At 36.9% G+C, this 16,611-nt stretch overlaps 1 protein-coding gene across 1 annotated transcript in view; it reads right to left on the bottom strand.

Moving 5' to 3' along the window:
* Nucleotides 1–16,611, bottom strand: part of LOC150098057 (uncharacterized) — a 345,306-nt gene that overhangs the window by 241,145 nt on the left and 87,550 nt on the right. The window lies entirely within an intron of this gene.

The raw sequence follows: 16,611 nt of genomic DNA, 5'->3' as shown, positions 1-16,611 counted from the left end.
TCATACAACATGCTGACGTGACACTAATTTGATCAAGCATTATTTAACTGGCCTGACCTCTAGTGAGTAAAAAACTTACATCAAAGATATATCCTATTTTTATAAGGCCAGAGAACAAATTCATAGCATCTTTTATATTTTTCATATAGCAATAATTCAACACAAGTGTTCATTGTATTAAGGGTAAGATCCTGCAGTACTACAGTCCTAATTATAATTTATAATGAACTCTTAGAACAAAAGAATAGGTGGATAATATGTACTATCCATATTCTTGGAATTTTTTTTCTATATAGAATATCCAGGACATGATCAGAAAGGCCAGATTTACCATAAATAATAAATATAAATGTGTCATTTATGTTCCTTTTCTGGATAGGATTTGTGCATCAAGTTTCATGGCTTAAATAAGCAGGAAGGTGGTTTTGGTTTAACACCAGGTACCAAAAATACTGAAGATTTTCAATGATATCTCATACTTCTTCACCAAGAAGATAATTATTTGAAACAGCATGTGGTGGAAAGTAGTTAGTGTTTAACAGTACTGAATCATATGGAGACAGCATAAAAAGATCTATAACCAAAGTAGCTACATTGCTTCTGGCAGCAATAATGCATTCAAAACATTAAAGAAATATTGGTAATAATTTCCAGTGTAGCAGTAAGTATAAGGCTATCTGGTGTGAAGAGGAGACTAACAGAATGAATGGTTGGGATTGCTACAGACATAGTGGTTAAGCTGCTAAGTAGGATAAAATGCATTGCCAATTTACTCACTGATAAGTAATCATTATGGGTGACTTAATTATTATAGGGTATCTCCATGGAGTGCAGAGACTCATCATGAGAGACCAAAAAACTATTATATCCACAAAACTTGTCATACCACTCCTTAAATTCATTCACTGTCAGGGAACTCAACTAATTCTGGTAATCCAGCTACTCATTCACCACTCCCATGCAAAAATCCAGTCCAAACACCCTTACTAACCACACTTGTACACAACTTCCATGGATGATCCCTTGTTCTCTGACTATTTGTAATATATTGAAAAATTTCCTTTGCATCAATTTTATAAAACCCTTTTGATATCTTATAAGTTTCTATCATATTCCTTCTTTTCTGCCTATCAGCTAAACTTTGTAACCCACACCCTTTCAACCTATCCTCATAGGCAGCATTCCACAGACATGTCACCAACTTAGTCACTTGTGTCTGATCTTCTCTACCATCTCCTAGTCCCCAAGAAACCCAAGTGACTAAATCTGTGCACAGTAGTCAAGATGCAGCTGAATCATAGTTATAAAGAGGGATAACTTCCTTATCTTTACTTGATAGTGGGTTTATCCACATCCAATAATCCTTTGAGCCATTTTACCAACTTTTGCAATAAGTCCTCTGAACTTCAATTCTCTGTCCACCATTATCCCAAGTATCTGGTCAAATTAATTTCTTGCAATCCAGTTCCATCAATATGAATTTTAACTGTTTGAATTTTTAACAAAATGAATTCAGATGACCCTTTATTTTTCTATTGGAGAGCATTTGTTATAGCAATTTTAGTGTCTTTTGCAGTTGATTATTTTAACTGTTTAACTGTTTTATACAGTAAGTAAACCTTTCTTCCACACAGTGTCATAAGCTGATGTTAGGTCTATGAAGGCAGTGCCTGTTTTTAAACCCTTCTGGTATCCAGCTTCTATATGGGTTGAAAGCTAGGATCTTGTTACCACAGCTTCTGCAAGGCCAAAACCCAGCCTGTTTACTAGATAAAATGGCTTCTAATTTTGGAGGAATTCTAGAGGATGATTCTTTCAAAAAGTCTATAAGAAATGCTGAGTAATGACACAGGAAGTAGTTATTAAGGTCATCAGTTGACTTACTGGATTTTGGCAGAGCTATTATCTTTGTTATCCCAAAATTTTGGGAGCTGTTCATCATTTAATATTATGGAGAAGAAATTAGATAGCCAGGATTTTGTTCTTGAGCCAAGGTGAGTAAGAAAGTCTGGAACGATGCCATCAATGCCAGGAGCTTTAAATGATTTAGCTAGAGTGCTGCATCATCAATCAATTTCATCTATAGTTACTGGATTGAAGTTTGCTGTAGATGTAGGACATAAGAAAACATTTTTTATAAAGATAGATCTCTGTTTTTGGCATCTGTGGAAATTTGGAGTTTAACTTTTTGTGCTAAGATTTTTGCAATACTGTTAGAGTTTACTTTTTCTTTAGTCCTGTTTGGAGTGTTAGTGCTTCCTAGACAATGAAGCAGTGCCTAAGCCTTGCAACTTGATCTGATAAGGTTGAGGTTGTTCATTTCTTCATGTCAGTGAGCTCTTCTACCATCCAAGGACCTTAAGAGGGCAGAAGTGTCGAGATAGTTCTGTTGTTCATACTCTACCAAAAGAGTACTACTTTCAGTTAACCAACAGGGTGCATACATTTTTATGAATCCTCTTGGAATATGTTCCTTGCCTGATGCTATGAGCAGTTCAATGAATCTTTCATAGTTATCAACCGTAAGTGAAATTATACTGATGTTGTTTTCATAATGAATTCAGTAAATATTAGCCAGTTTGCCTTCCTGAGATTCCATCAGGGATAAGTCCAACACAAATTAGGCAGAGGTCTGTGCTAGTTGCAAGGAGGAAGCAATACTTGATAGGTTTGAGGTGAGAGGGTTTTCTTCCATATCATTGGTGGTATAACAAACATCCTGGGTTGTCATCATTACTGTATTTCCATAGCCTACTTTGTGAGCTGAAATCTCCAAGGATAATGCCAGGATGGAATGGCTGAGTTAAGGAGAGGATTCTAATATACATTGTAGATTATGAAGTTATCCAGCCAGATACCAACAAAAAAACACTTTGTGATTGGTTCAGAGATCTGGAGATTCTTTCCAAGTTTGCTTTTGTGTAGATCGCCAGGCCATGTCTTTCATCAGGTTTATCAATGAGAAGAATGTACCCAGGAATGGTAACATTCCTTGTGGGGTGTGATTCAGTTTCTTGTAGGGCAACAATGTCTACTTCGTGCCTGGTAAGAATATTACTAATACGTCTGATTTTTATCTAGTGAATCCCTCAATATTGAACTGGAGGATGTTCGGGAAGATAAAAAGAATGAGTTGGATAAAGAGAATGCATCCACTGGTACTGCTAGACTTCGTTAAGGCAGTTGATAGGATACTTGTATAAATTGGAAAATACAGGATTGGAATATAAGCATTGGCTTGAATAAGTGGATGGCTGCCAGGTATCAGAAAGTGGTATACAGGGAGGGAAATTGACCAGATTTAACAGGACCAGTGGTATGCTCCCCAAAGATCAGTTCTTGGATGACTGTTGTTTCATCTATACAATGGTACCTTGGTTTGCGAGCTTAATTCGTTCCGGAAACGTGCTTGTAATCAAAAAGCACTTGTATATCAAAGCGAATTTCCCCATAAGAAATAATGGAAACTCAGATGATTCGTTCCAAAACTCAAAAATATTCATATAAAAAGGATTAATATGAAATACATATACCTTTGTATACCTTATATATGTATACCTTTTTATATTTTTATTATTTAAATGTAATATACATAATGTAATCAAATCTATTAATTACTGTACATTACAATTACATATTACAGTAGTAATTGTATTGGGTAGGATGACTTTTATTAACAAATGTAGATGAAATAGTTGGGTATTAACTGAGTGATCATTCTGCAAGGAACAATCAATCAGGCATAGATATTGCAAGATGTGACAGGAACCGATGTGGGAAGAGAGGCTGAATTGGAAGTACTTAGGGTAATGCAGAATCTCAATGCAAATATTGATTGATACATCACACACATGGGTTATCATCACCTCAACAGTGATGTTGCATTTAGTTTTTGAACCAGAATTTAAAAATGAAACTGGTATCATTTCAGCAAAATATGGAGTAAATAATGCACAAATTATTATTAATATTGATTTCATTTCATTAGATGTAAAGAAATCATCCCTGAGAGTATCAGTTTCTATTCTTTGTATGTTTTGTGAATTTACTCATCTGATGACTGGGCTTAGACCAAAATACAAAATGATGGTACAACATGACAAAATTTCATGTCGGCTGGGGTGTCGCCTGTTAAACAAGGCCCCTTGTTGTTTTCGCCAGGGAACCAGGGCGAACAGTGAAAATTCAGCAACTGGAACAAATCTGAAAACACACCCCAACTCAACATCACCAGAGTTAAAGATCGGTACTATCAACATAAGAAGCATGAATGGGAAAGAAATGGAGCTAGCCGAGTACCAGATCGACATAATATGGATGACTGAAATAAAAAAGACAAAAACTTGCGAGATCTTTATGAGCAGTAAATACAAAATGTTATATTTAGGCAATGAAAATCAAAGAAAAGAAGGAGTAGCCATAGTATTCAACACTAAATACGAGGCTAATCTTCTTGAATGGCAGGCAGTCTCAAGTAGAGTGATGTGGGCAAATATGAGAATGGGGAACTGGACAATGAGACTTATTCGTGCCTATAGTCCCACAGAAGACTTTACTAAGGTAGAAGTGGAGGAATTTTTTTGAGGCTTTAGAAAAAGCAACTGACACAATGAAAAAGGAAAAGTTGGTCCTTGTTGGGGATCTGAATAGCAGAGTAGGAAATGATTGAGACATACAAAAATATTTTGAGAAAATTTGGAGAAAAGAGCAAAGCTAATAATAATGGCAAATATCTGTTGGATTTCTGCTCAGGACATGGACTGGTTATTACTATCACCATGTTCCAACATAAAAATGTGCACAAATTCACATGGAGAGAAGAGGCAAGGAATAAGAAAAGTCTCATTGACTATGTTATTGTTGATAGTGATGTTTTCTTCCTTGTGCAGGACACCAGAGTTTACAGAGGATTTGAAATTGGAAGTGATCACTATTTAGTCTTGAACAGGATAAAATTGAATTTCATATTGAAAAGAATAACCTGTAAGAAAGTTTTAAAACGAATAAAAGTTGAACAGCTCTCAGATGTGAACTGTAGATGAAATTACACAAAGATTATTGAAGAAAAAATGAAAGAGTTTGAGAACAGAAACCAAGCTTTAGAGATTCAGTGGCAAGCCTTAAAGAAAACCTTGATCGATTCAGCCAGAGAGAGGCATGTGGTGAGGTTGTCTGCAAGGATAGAAAAATCAGAATTCCATGGTGGACACAGGAAGTTAAAGAGGCAGTGAAGGAAAAGAAGAAAGCATATCAAAAGTTCCTGGCAAATAAGTCAGCTTGTGTTCTTAGAGAATACAGAGACAAATGTAAGAAAGCTAAACACTGTGTAAAACTAGCTAAACAAAAGTCATGGGAGAACTTTGGCAAGAACATAGAAAATAAATATCAAGAATGTGGCAAAATATTTTGGAGGTTGTTGAAGAAGCTTAGAAATGGAGGAAAGAGTACTGTAAAAGGAGTTAGAGATGATAAAGGTGACATGAAAATGGGAGAAAAAGATATCCTTGAAGTATGGAGTAATTACATTTTTGAAAATTATGGAGAAAACTACCGTGTTTGAATAAAAACTTTAGTTTAAAATAACTAAAATCTACATTCGAAGTTTCGACATTCGAATGTAGGAAGACGTCATCTTCTGGAGCATACAACTATACACAGTAAACAAGCTATACTACAATCAAATTAGTTTGTTAAAGACACTGACCGACCGCTACAATTGTTGGCCTGACCTCTGGTGAAAAAATAAAAAATAAAATAAATAAATAAAATAAAAAAATTATACATCAACGCTAGAGTCCTATTATTAGTGTCATCTGTTGGTTGTAGAAATACATTGGGCGCAACCACAAGTATTTATCGATATACATATATTAACATCATGATTATATTTGTACATTCCAGCCAGTTGGTATGGAATGGTTTCTAATACTAGCTGAAGATTGGTTAGAGTCCTGACTTATGCTGGGTCTTATATATTAGGTAGGCTGAATGTGTGCAACGGATCCTTGCAATTTTCATGCCATCTTTGTTGTTGATATTTGGGTGGTTTATTAGGATTTCGCAGGCTTCCTTAAATTTCCTTTCGTACCAGGTTTTTGTGCGATGTAAAGAGCAGGTGCTTTTCCAGTTGATTTGGTGTAAGGTGTTAAGTGCATGGTCTGAGAGGCCTGCTTCACCATAATGGTTATATTTAATGCGTCTAATGTGTTCTTTCTTGCGTGTAAGGATTGTCCGTCCTGTTTCCCTAATGTACAGTAAGTTACAAGTGCAGCGAATGTAATAGACTTCAGGATGTGCTAATGGGAGGAGAGGATCCTTAGAGGAGTTGAATATGGTTTTAAGTTTAGTGGGTGGTTTAAAGGTGGCATTGTGGTTATAATGTTGTAGGATTCTGTTGATTTTTTCCGATAACCCTTTAATGTATGGGATGGCTATGGTTTTACTGTAATCTAGATTCATTTTTGTTGTTGTTTTATGGAGTCTTTTATTAATAGTTTTTATTATAGCCATTATTTATGAATGTGTCGCTGATGATTTTTAGTTCTTGTTTCAGGGCTTGCTGATTAGAGCAAATTGTTGTAGCTCTGTTTTTACGGGTGTTAATGACTCCATATTTTCGTGATGGGTGGTGGTATGAATTAGCTTGTATGTATTGGCCAGCGTGTGAGTGTGTCGGTTTTCGGTAGACCGTGAAGGATAGACTGCCTGAAGGAAGACGTGCGACTAGTGTGTCTAGGAACGGGAGCGAATTTTGGTTTTCGATTTCGATGGTAAATTGTATGCGTCCGTGTTGTTTGTTCAGGTGGCTAAGGAATGTGTTTAGCGTTTGTCGCCCGTGCGGCCAGATCGCAAGCACATGGTCAACGTATCTAAGCCAGACTGTCGGTCTTAGCGTGGCAGAATCAAGAGCCCTTTGCTCAAAGGTTTCCATGTAGAAGTTAGCGATTGGGGGGAGGGAAAGTGGTGAGCCTATGGCTGTACCTTCTTTTTGTAGGTAAAATTTGTTTTGTCACACGAAGTAACCGGACTGTAGTACTTGGGCAAAGAGGGCCATAATCCCGGGCGGAAATTTGTTCTGTAGTAGGAGAATTATGTCATTGATGGGGACATTAGTGAAAAGGGCAGAAACGTCGAAACTGACTAATAAGTAGTCTTTGTAGAGTGTTATGTTTTTAATTTTGTTTATAAAGTGTTGTGTGTTTTTTATGTGGGAAGGGGAATGACCTACCAACTCCTTGAGCGTTGTCGCTAATTTCTTGGCTAAGTGGTAATTGGGACTGTCTATTCCTTCCACGGCTGGTCGAAGGGGCACATTTTGTTTGTGTATTTTCGTGACCCCATATATTCTGGGGGGGGGGGGGGAATAGTGGGGTTTGAGTTTTTTTTAACCGTGTCTGGTAGCCAGGAAGTGACGGACTTGAGTAGTTTCTCTGTTTTATCCTTTTTGTTCGGTTATAATTTACCATTTTATATGTGTTGTTATCGGCTACTAGTTGATTCATTTGAAGTATGTATGTTCACCTGTCAAGGACAACAGTGCCATTGCCTTTATCCGCTTTCGTTATTATTATGTTTTATTTGGCTTTTAATGACTTAATTGCTGCTAATTCTGTTTTTGTGAGATTGTTCTCTATGGTTTTCTTAGTATTCAGGACATTGCTGGTTTCTAGTCGTATTTTATCTGCTATATTGTTAGGTAGGGACCTGATGCTTCTTTCAATGTGGTAGATAAAATTCAATTTGTTTACCTTTTTAGGTGCTATTGTGTAGTTAAGTCCTTTATTCAGTAGCGTAAGTTTGCCGTTGTTCAGGGTGTGGCTTGATAGGTTGATCACATGGTTTTTGCTTGCCAGTGGTTGGTCGCTCCTTGTCTCCCTTGTTTGTTGTTCATTGTCAGTGTTTATCGGGGAGGAAGTCTTCTGATTGGATGGGTTCCTGTGATTGGCCGCCATATTTTGCCATTGTTTCAAACTGTAGAATTTTGTCTCGAGTTTTTCTTTATTCTTTTCCAGGGTATATTTGGCTAAATTGTCAGTAATTCTTTCAAGTACTTGTAAAATGTCTGGATTAATATAGTTTGATAGTTAGGATTGTAATTTTGAAACCATATTTTGTGTTGTAGCTAGGTTTTGGTGGGCTATTTGAATCTGTTCTCTAAGCATTGCTTTTTCTGTGCAGTCATAAATACGGAGTGCCTCAGTGAACGTAAATTTCTTTTTTAGCCTGATGCAGATAGGAATAAGGTTATTGTCTCTGCATCTCTTTAAAAAGGCCAGCCAATTGATCAGGAGGGAAATACGAATCTTCAACTTACCATAGCGATTGCAGTGCTTGTGGGTATCATTTCCATGGATGATCTGAATCCTTTCTTTTAAGCTTACACGGTGAACCGAATGCATTTTTGAAAATTATGGAGACAACTACCGTGTTTGAATAAAAACTTTAGTTTAATATAACTAAAATCTACATTCGACGTTTCGACCTTTATGTCAAGGTCATCTTCTGGAGCATACAACTATACACAGAAAACAAGCTACACTACAATCAAACTGGTTTGTTAAAGACACTGACCAACCGCTACAACTGTTTTTTCACCAGAGGTCAGGCCGATAATTGTTGTAGAAATTGGTCAGTGTCTTTAACAAACCAGTTTGATTGTAGTGTAACTTGTTTTCTGTGTATAGTTGTATGCTCCAGAAGATGATCTTGACATAAAGGTCGAAATGTCGAATGTAGATTCTAGTTATATTAAACTAAAGTTTTTATTCAAACACGGTAGTTGTCACCATAATTTTCAAAAATGCATTCGGATCGCTGTGTAAGCTTAAAAGAAAGTATGGAGTTACTTTGAGAAATTGCTAAATGAAACAATCAGGGATAGCACAGTGGTAAAAAACACTCAACAGGCATACAGTCAGGAATACATATCCATACTTGAAGTAGAAAAACCCATCAAAGGCTTAAAATGTGGAAAGGCAGCAGGAGCAGATGATATTCGACCAGAAATGCTGAAGTATGGTGGTATAAAAGTCTTGCAGTGGCTGCACTGCATAGTTCAGAAGGCCTAGACAGAGGAATGAATTCCAGACGATTGGAGTAGAGCTCTCATAGTACCCATATATAAAAAGGGAAATAAAACTGAATGTGAGAATTACAGAGGTATTTCCCTACTGATTGTTCCTGGTAAAATATATGCAAGTATACTTGAGAAACGATTGAGAAGAATTATAGAAGAAAAGCTTGGTGAAGAACAAGCTGGATTCAGGCCAAATAGAGGCTGTCGGGATCAGATTTTCACTTTACGACAAATAGTCGAGAAATCAAGGGAATACAGCAAAGATCTTAAATCTGGTGTGAGACAAGGATGCACATTATGAAGGAAAGTGGTACTAACCTTATATCAAAATTGGAGATGTTAATGTCAGCTCTTTGCTTTATGCAGACGATGTTATACTTCTAAATAAATCTGCTACGAGTCTGCAAGATTCCTTGACTAAATTGAATAACTGTTGTAATAGATATGGTATGAAGGTCAGCAATAAAAAGACAAAGACAATGAAAATAGGCAGAATAGTTAAAAGTGTCAACTGCATTGTAAACTAAGAACCTGTGGAGCAAGTAAAACATTTCACCTACTTAGGCAAGATTTTTAGTGAAGATGGTAAATTAAATATGGAAATACACAACAGAATCAATAAAGCTGGTATAGTAGGAAGTCAATTGAATAAATTCATATGGAATAAGAGAGAAATTAGTCAAAATACTAAATTAGCTGCATACAAGACAGTGTTCAAACTAGTTTTAACTTATGGATCTGAGAGCTGGGTCAGAAGTAAAACACTTGACACTAGAGACCACAGATATGTGAATCCTGAGAAAGATTAGAGGGGTGAACAGATGGATTTAATGGCAATATCATATTAAAAACAAGGATATTAGGAAAGAACTTGACATTGTTAGCATCCAGGAATGCGTTAGCAGAGCTAATCTCAGGTGGTATGGTCATTTAAACAGAATAGGCGAGGCAAGATTGGCAAAACAAGTGTTCTCTGCCAGGTTGGCAGGAAAATGCCCCTGAGGAAGACCAAGATATAGGTGGATTGATACGGTACAAAGTGCCTTAGATGACAGAAATATAAGATCTGATAATATTGGAGTCTTGACAAGTAACAGACTGATCTGGAGGAAAATTGTAGATATAAAGTTAGTACTGATGTATATTTTTAATGTAGTACTATCATATCCTGTACACCTCTTGAGGGTACATGGCAGGAATTTGATCATGATGATGACGTGTTGTGCAATGTGGTGTGGTATGATCATTTAAAGTAATACAAAGTTTTAATCTATTCCTTTATCTATGATTTCATGTTCGTCTGCACGGTTAGCCTAGTGGCTGTGCGCTTTGCAACCATATGCTTGGGGAAGGATTATCCTAGGTTCGATTCCTGTCGGAGAATCGAAAAGTGAGGAACTGAAGGATCTTCCTCAGTTTTATCTGGGTTTTTCATCCCACAAAGCAGGCAAACTGGCCTTGAGAACTAAACACCACTGTGGACATAGGATACACTTGGGGCGTAGGGCTGACCACCTTATCCTGTGAACCGTTTTGGTCCAATGATTAATAAACCCTTGGCACTGCAAGGTAAGAGGGGGAAAGGAAAATGAATGAAAAATTTCATGTTCTGAGTATTTTTATTCTTAGACTGGATTTCTCATAGCTTTATGGTAGCTGTGAGAAATCTATACTTTTTATAGGTTATGTTCCTTTTCACCAACTTAGTCCACGTGTTTGTATTTCTAAACCTCAGAATGATATGTAAAAGATCAGCTGCTGTCAGCAACTGGTGTTTCACACATGATTTTGAAGTTTAATACATATTTCATTGCTTGTGCTTTTTCTGCTTCTGAATCCATACTGTTCATCAGGTATTATTTTAATGATCACATTGTGACATCTATCCAGTATTATGTAAGAAACACTTTCAGGATAATGCTCATTAAGCTAATTGTTCTGTATTCTTCACTTCTCTGCAAGTCTTTTCATTTGTGTGTGGGAGGGAAGGGGGGTGTCCTACGATTATCAATTATTAAGTAGATATCTTTATCCCTTAATTTTTTTAATGATTCATTTATAATAAAATCTGCACCTCATGTTTGATTTCTTATTTTGGTTATAATTGAAGGGCCATCTATTTCATTCTCATTTGCTTTTGGCCTTCTGTTATCTCAATATTAGTAACATACTTCGAGTATTAATTTACTGAAAAATTAATGATGTCAGTGCTGACCATGCATGATATTCTGATATTTTATGACTTAAATAGTTGAGTTCTTTGTCTTTATCATTCTTAACACCAGACCTCCATGGAGTCAAAAGATTCATCTGAGAGGCAAAACACATTACATATAAAGCCCATCAAAGAATGCTCTTTAACTTGCTCATTGTATCTGCATTCACCACAATGTCAAGCAACACATTCCATTCACCAACCACTCTCCATACAATGAACCTACTTCTTATGTCCTCACTCACACCCTTCTTATAAGTTCCCAGATATATTTCCCCTTGTTCTATCCTCATCTCCCATTCTAGGAAACATTTTTTCCACATTAACCCAGTAATAACCCTTTACCAAATTAAATGTCTCAATCATATCCCCTCTCTTCCATATATTCACAAGGCTTTGTAAACTACATTCCCTCAATCTGTCCTCATATCTCACATCCCCAAGTCCGGTTACGATCTCTAGTCTTACTAAGGCCGTAACTAGTTTTCATTGTACTAACTACCATGAAAACCAGGGGTCCAAATCTGTGCACAATAATCCATACAAGGCCTGATCAAAGCTTTTTCATTGAAATCAGAACCTCTTTAATCTGTGATGTCTTCGCAACCTGTGCAATGTGACCTCTGAAATTCAAATCCTTATCTATCACCACTCCAAGGTTTCTTATCTCCTCAACTTCCTCCAAAATTTCTCCATGAAGTGTATACTTTGCATCCTGATGTTGTCTACCAAATTTCAGAACCTTACACTTTGCAACATTGAATATCATCACTGTATATGTAAAGTGATGATATACAATGTACCATTGTAATAAGTTTAGTTTAATAACCTTTTCAAATTGGACCAATAGGAGGGGAATATATGGACGCTTGGGCATAGCGATCATCTCTTCTATTAGGTCTGGCTAGGGCAACTCTTAAATATTGGCGAATGTATATATTGGCGGTCAAATTTCATATGAAACTTTTATAGTTTCTATATTCAACTTTGAAATAATGCTGGATTTAATATCCACTTAATTTTTATAAATTTGCATAATCAAAGTGAAGCCTTTTGGCTCTTTATTTTAGTAAATAGTTTTATAGATATTAGATCTGCACACAAAAGGCCACAAGATCTATGACACATTAGTTCTGTATGTGGACAAGAGCGATAGAAGAAAGAAGGAATCTGTTCACATTTTGCTTTAATAGTTGAGGGTCGTAATCTTTGGCAAAGGCAGAGTGGGATGTGGGGGGGGAACTGTTCCAAAGGACAGAATGAAAGAGGAGGCAGTGAAGTTAGTTCAATGATTTTCAAGATGGACTGTAAATGGGTGTTAGCAGTGGCTCTTGTTTTAATGATTTCAGAGGAGAGTGGAGAAATAATAGTGGCCAATTCAACACAGAGCACTGCCCATGAAAGTATCTGCAGAAGAGACACAAGGCAGAAGCTGAATGTGTGCGAGAGGGATTAAAATGGGCGACTAAATTTTTCAGGAAATGACAACGTATAATAAAATATTAATTAAAAACTTTAATCAATACCTTCCAATATTTCGGCAATGTTACATCCATCTTCTGGGAACATAAAAGCATAACATGGGCATACAAGCACTAACAACGAGCAAATGAGGGGCTGAAGGCAGCAACTAGCGTTGCTCATAGAGTCCTAAGGGTGCCCCCCCGTCCCCCCCCCCTAGAGAGCTAAATTGAGTTGTCTTGGCTGTTGGATTGATGTTCTTAGGATGCAAGCTTTCAAAATTTGGGGCAGTCTCATGCACTCAAATTTGTTCAGGTTTGGAAATTGTATTTTTTAGAGCTGAGGCAAGAATAATGGAATTTGAGGACAACTTTGTTGTCCTCAAATTCCATTATTGAAATGTTGAGGGCAACCACATGAGTTTATCCAAATTCCTCCATGATCTGAGTATGGAAGTGGGTGGTGAAAGCTAGAAAATCAGCTGTAGATCACGAGTTGCAGAATCCACACTGCTTAGTTGATATGTCTCTAGGCAGTTCAAGAGCTGATCCTCTCCATAATTTTTTAGAGAGAACAGAAGTGAGAGCAATTGGACAGTTGTTCATTATAACTGACTTTTATCGCCTTCGAAAGATTATTTTTCACTTGGTTAGAGTATAATAAAATTAGTTTAATCCTTTATCCAAGTGTGAGCAAACAAAGTTTGCGCCTGAAAGTATCTTCAGGACTGGGGTAAGGTGGTACAACACCAGGGCAACTCGTTGCAAAGGTGGAGCAAGCTACCAACTGAAGAGACCTCAATAAAGGTCGAAACTAGTCTGGGTAGTGGCCCTTCCCTTAATGAAAAAACATTAGACATATTTCACAAAGGAGATGTGTTTTGCATTATAGGAGATACTGAGATAGGAGTGTTGGTGGCTTGCTCCACCTTTGCAACGAGTTGCCCTGGTGTTGTACCACCTTAACCCAGTCCTGAAGATACTTTCAGGCACAAACTTTGTTTGCTCACACTTGGATAAAGGATTAAACTAATTTTATTATATTATTTTATCACCTTCTTTGGGATGGGCTGGATGTGGACCGGTTTCCATGTTGTAAGGTAGATGCCAGTTGAAGAGGAAAGATTGAAGAGCAATACGGGATAGGTGTTAGTTCTGGGGCACAATTTTTTTTAACACAATAGGTGGGACATCATCAGGACTAGATGCCTTGTTTGTGTTCAGGTTATTGAGGATTCTTTTTGATGGGAGACAAGAAGGGAACCATTCTTAATGAAGTGGAGGGAACTTTGCCCAGGTCATCAATGCAGAAATTGGAAAAGGAAAGTAAGTTGGCCTTGTCTTTAGGTGAGCTAACTACAGTACCATCAGAATATGAGAGTGGTGGAAACCTGGGTGGGCAGAAGATGTGTTCAATGGCCTTGGCAAAGGAAAAGGAGCAACTGCCATTTGGGGTAGGAGGCGAGTTTGCAGCATTTGGCCCTTTCAAAGTCTGACTTGGACTTGGTGATGATTCTTCTGCAACTGTTGCAAGCTACAGGTAGAGTGGGCAGCTGAGTTTGTCTTGAGTCATTCATGGTAAGCAGAGTTTTTTTCTTTTACAGCACTGGCACTCTTTTTTGAGAACGAAGACTTAGATGGTAGCTGAAAATTTGGAGTAGAATAAGGGATGAAAGCATGTATTCCTGTGATGATGATCTCTGTTATTTGGATTGAGCAGGTGTTTGGATCAAAAGAACTGCAGCAGTAGGCAGACCATGGGTAGGAGGAAATGACACACATTGCCTAACCTTAAGGTTAGGCAATGTGTGTCATTTGTTTAAATGAAGAGCATATCAATGTTCATGATGAAGAGTGCAGTGGCCAGCCATGTGTAGTGACAGATGACTTGGTGGAAAGAGTAAACACTAAAATTAATTGTGGTTCCTTGCTGAAGATCAACAAGCAAATTTTTTTGACTGCCAGTGGCTGTTTGAATTCTTTTGGAGATGATGAATGGCACACTGCAATGATTGTTGTTTTGACTCCACGTTTGTGTACAGAATCCACGTTTGTCACCAGTCTTGGTATTAGAAAAAGTTCCTCTTCATTTTCATAAAGCTCCAAAAATTTTAGAGCCAATTTCACTTGTTCCTATTTATGCACATCAATCAGCATTTTAGGGAACCATCTCGCACACAATTTTTTATACTCCAGCTTTTCTGTCACAATTTCGTGAATGACTGAGTATAAAACTTTTGGGAATACAAAAGAAAGTTCCATAATTGTGAAAACATTCTCATGAATTTTCAATTTCACACTTTCCAACAAATTGTCTATCACTACATGGCTGGAAACTGGCTCTTCTTTAAACAAAACAATACCATTGCCTAACATTACTCTCATTATGTTAGGCTTGTAAACCTTACACAGCCACTGATAAATTTCTGTAGCATTATTCTTTTTGGCCAACGAAAACCATAGCACACCATGAACCTCACAACTGGCAGATTTTTTTTTATCATAGCACTCATAAGTTATCTGTAGAAAACAAACAATAACAGAGCAAAAGTAAAATGGTTAACTGCTGGCTAATGAGTCACCTATGCTACCACACATGTGAAACCCTTCTCCCATACCTTATTTGGTTGTAACTTCTGAACAGAACTTACTTTCTGGACATGCTTCATACAAAGAAAAGAAAACAGATACCAAAAAAATGATAGCATTAAGAGAAAAAAAAAGCCTCAAAGAACTATTGTTTTTAATTTCATGAGTTTAGTGAAGTACAAACAAAATAAATGTTTACAATATTAAACTGCAAGTTTTTTGTTTTTTTTTTCCCCCATGATACAGTACAAACGAGTTATTACTAATTACATGCTGGATCTGTGCAACTTAATTTACTGACAAATTAAATTCCATATAATTTTTGAAGCTGACAAAAGTTTATAAAAGAAAATTAGAACATACACTAGCGGCCAAAATTGTGGAAACAAACCTTTTGGAAAAAGTGCATTTCTGAGGTTTGATGGCTCATAACACCACTTTTTTTTTTGAGTAATACCATAAAATTATATATCAATGGAAAGATAATTTAATCAGGAATGTAATGCAATAACTTTTATGAAGGATTTTTTTATTAGAACAGCAGTTATAAAGAAGAAAATTGAAACACAGAAAAAAATGAGATATACAAAAATTTTCAATGTGAATTAATACTTAGTTGGGTAACCTTTAGTGTTAATTATGGCCTTACAATGCCTTCCCATGGAGTGAACCAAGTTTTTTAGTTCTGCAGCTGTTATAATGTGAAACCAAGATTGAATTATTGCTTGTATTAATTGGGTTTTATTGGTGGGTTGCTTCTGACTAACAAGTTTCTTTAGTCGGCTCCATAGATTTTCGATTGGGTTAAGGTCTGGGCTATTCCTAGGCCATTCCAGCAGTGGAATAAGATTATCCTGATACCACTTTTTGCACACAGCAGCAACATGACATGGAGCTGAATCCTGTTGAAATATTATTATTAATATGTAACACCTCTAGGGAGTCCAAAGACTCATCGAGGGAGGGCACCTACTCTACAACTCTGTCTCCACCAACCCCAACTATCGTCATCTACAACAACGCCATCTACCTCTGACCACCACGACTAGTATTTAAACAGACAATCACAAACATCCATGCCCACGGCAGGATTTGAGCCAGCAACCTTTTGGCTGGAGAGCAGATATGCTAACCACTCAGCCAACAAGCTGGCCTAAATATAAATGCTTCATTATCTTGGAAAAGATCACATGCAGAAGGCTTCAGTTTGGGCTCAAGTATTTTATTTATGTATTTTTGGGCATTTATATTCCCATTAATCATGCAAATTC

This window comes from Typopeltis vanoorti, chromosome 16 (genome assembly GCF_054136105.1).
Source record: "Typopeltis vanoorti isolate ZY-2024b chromosome 16, IOZ_Tvanoo_1.0, whole genome shotgun sequence".
Lineage (NCBI taxonomy): Eukaryota > Metazoa > Arthropoda > Arachnida > Uropygi > Thelyphonidae > Typopeltis > Typopeltis vanoorti.
The sequence above is the reverse complement of the archived record's forward strand: the minus strand, read 5'-3'. Positions and strand labels throughout refer to the sequence as shown.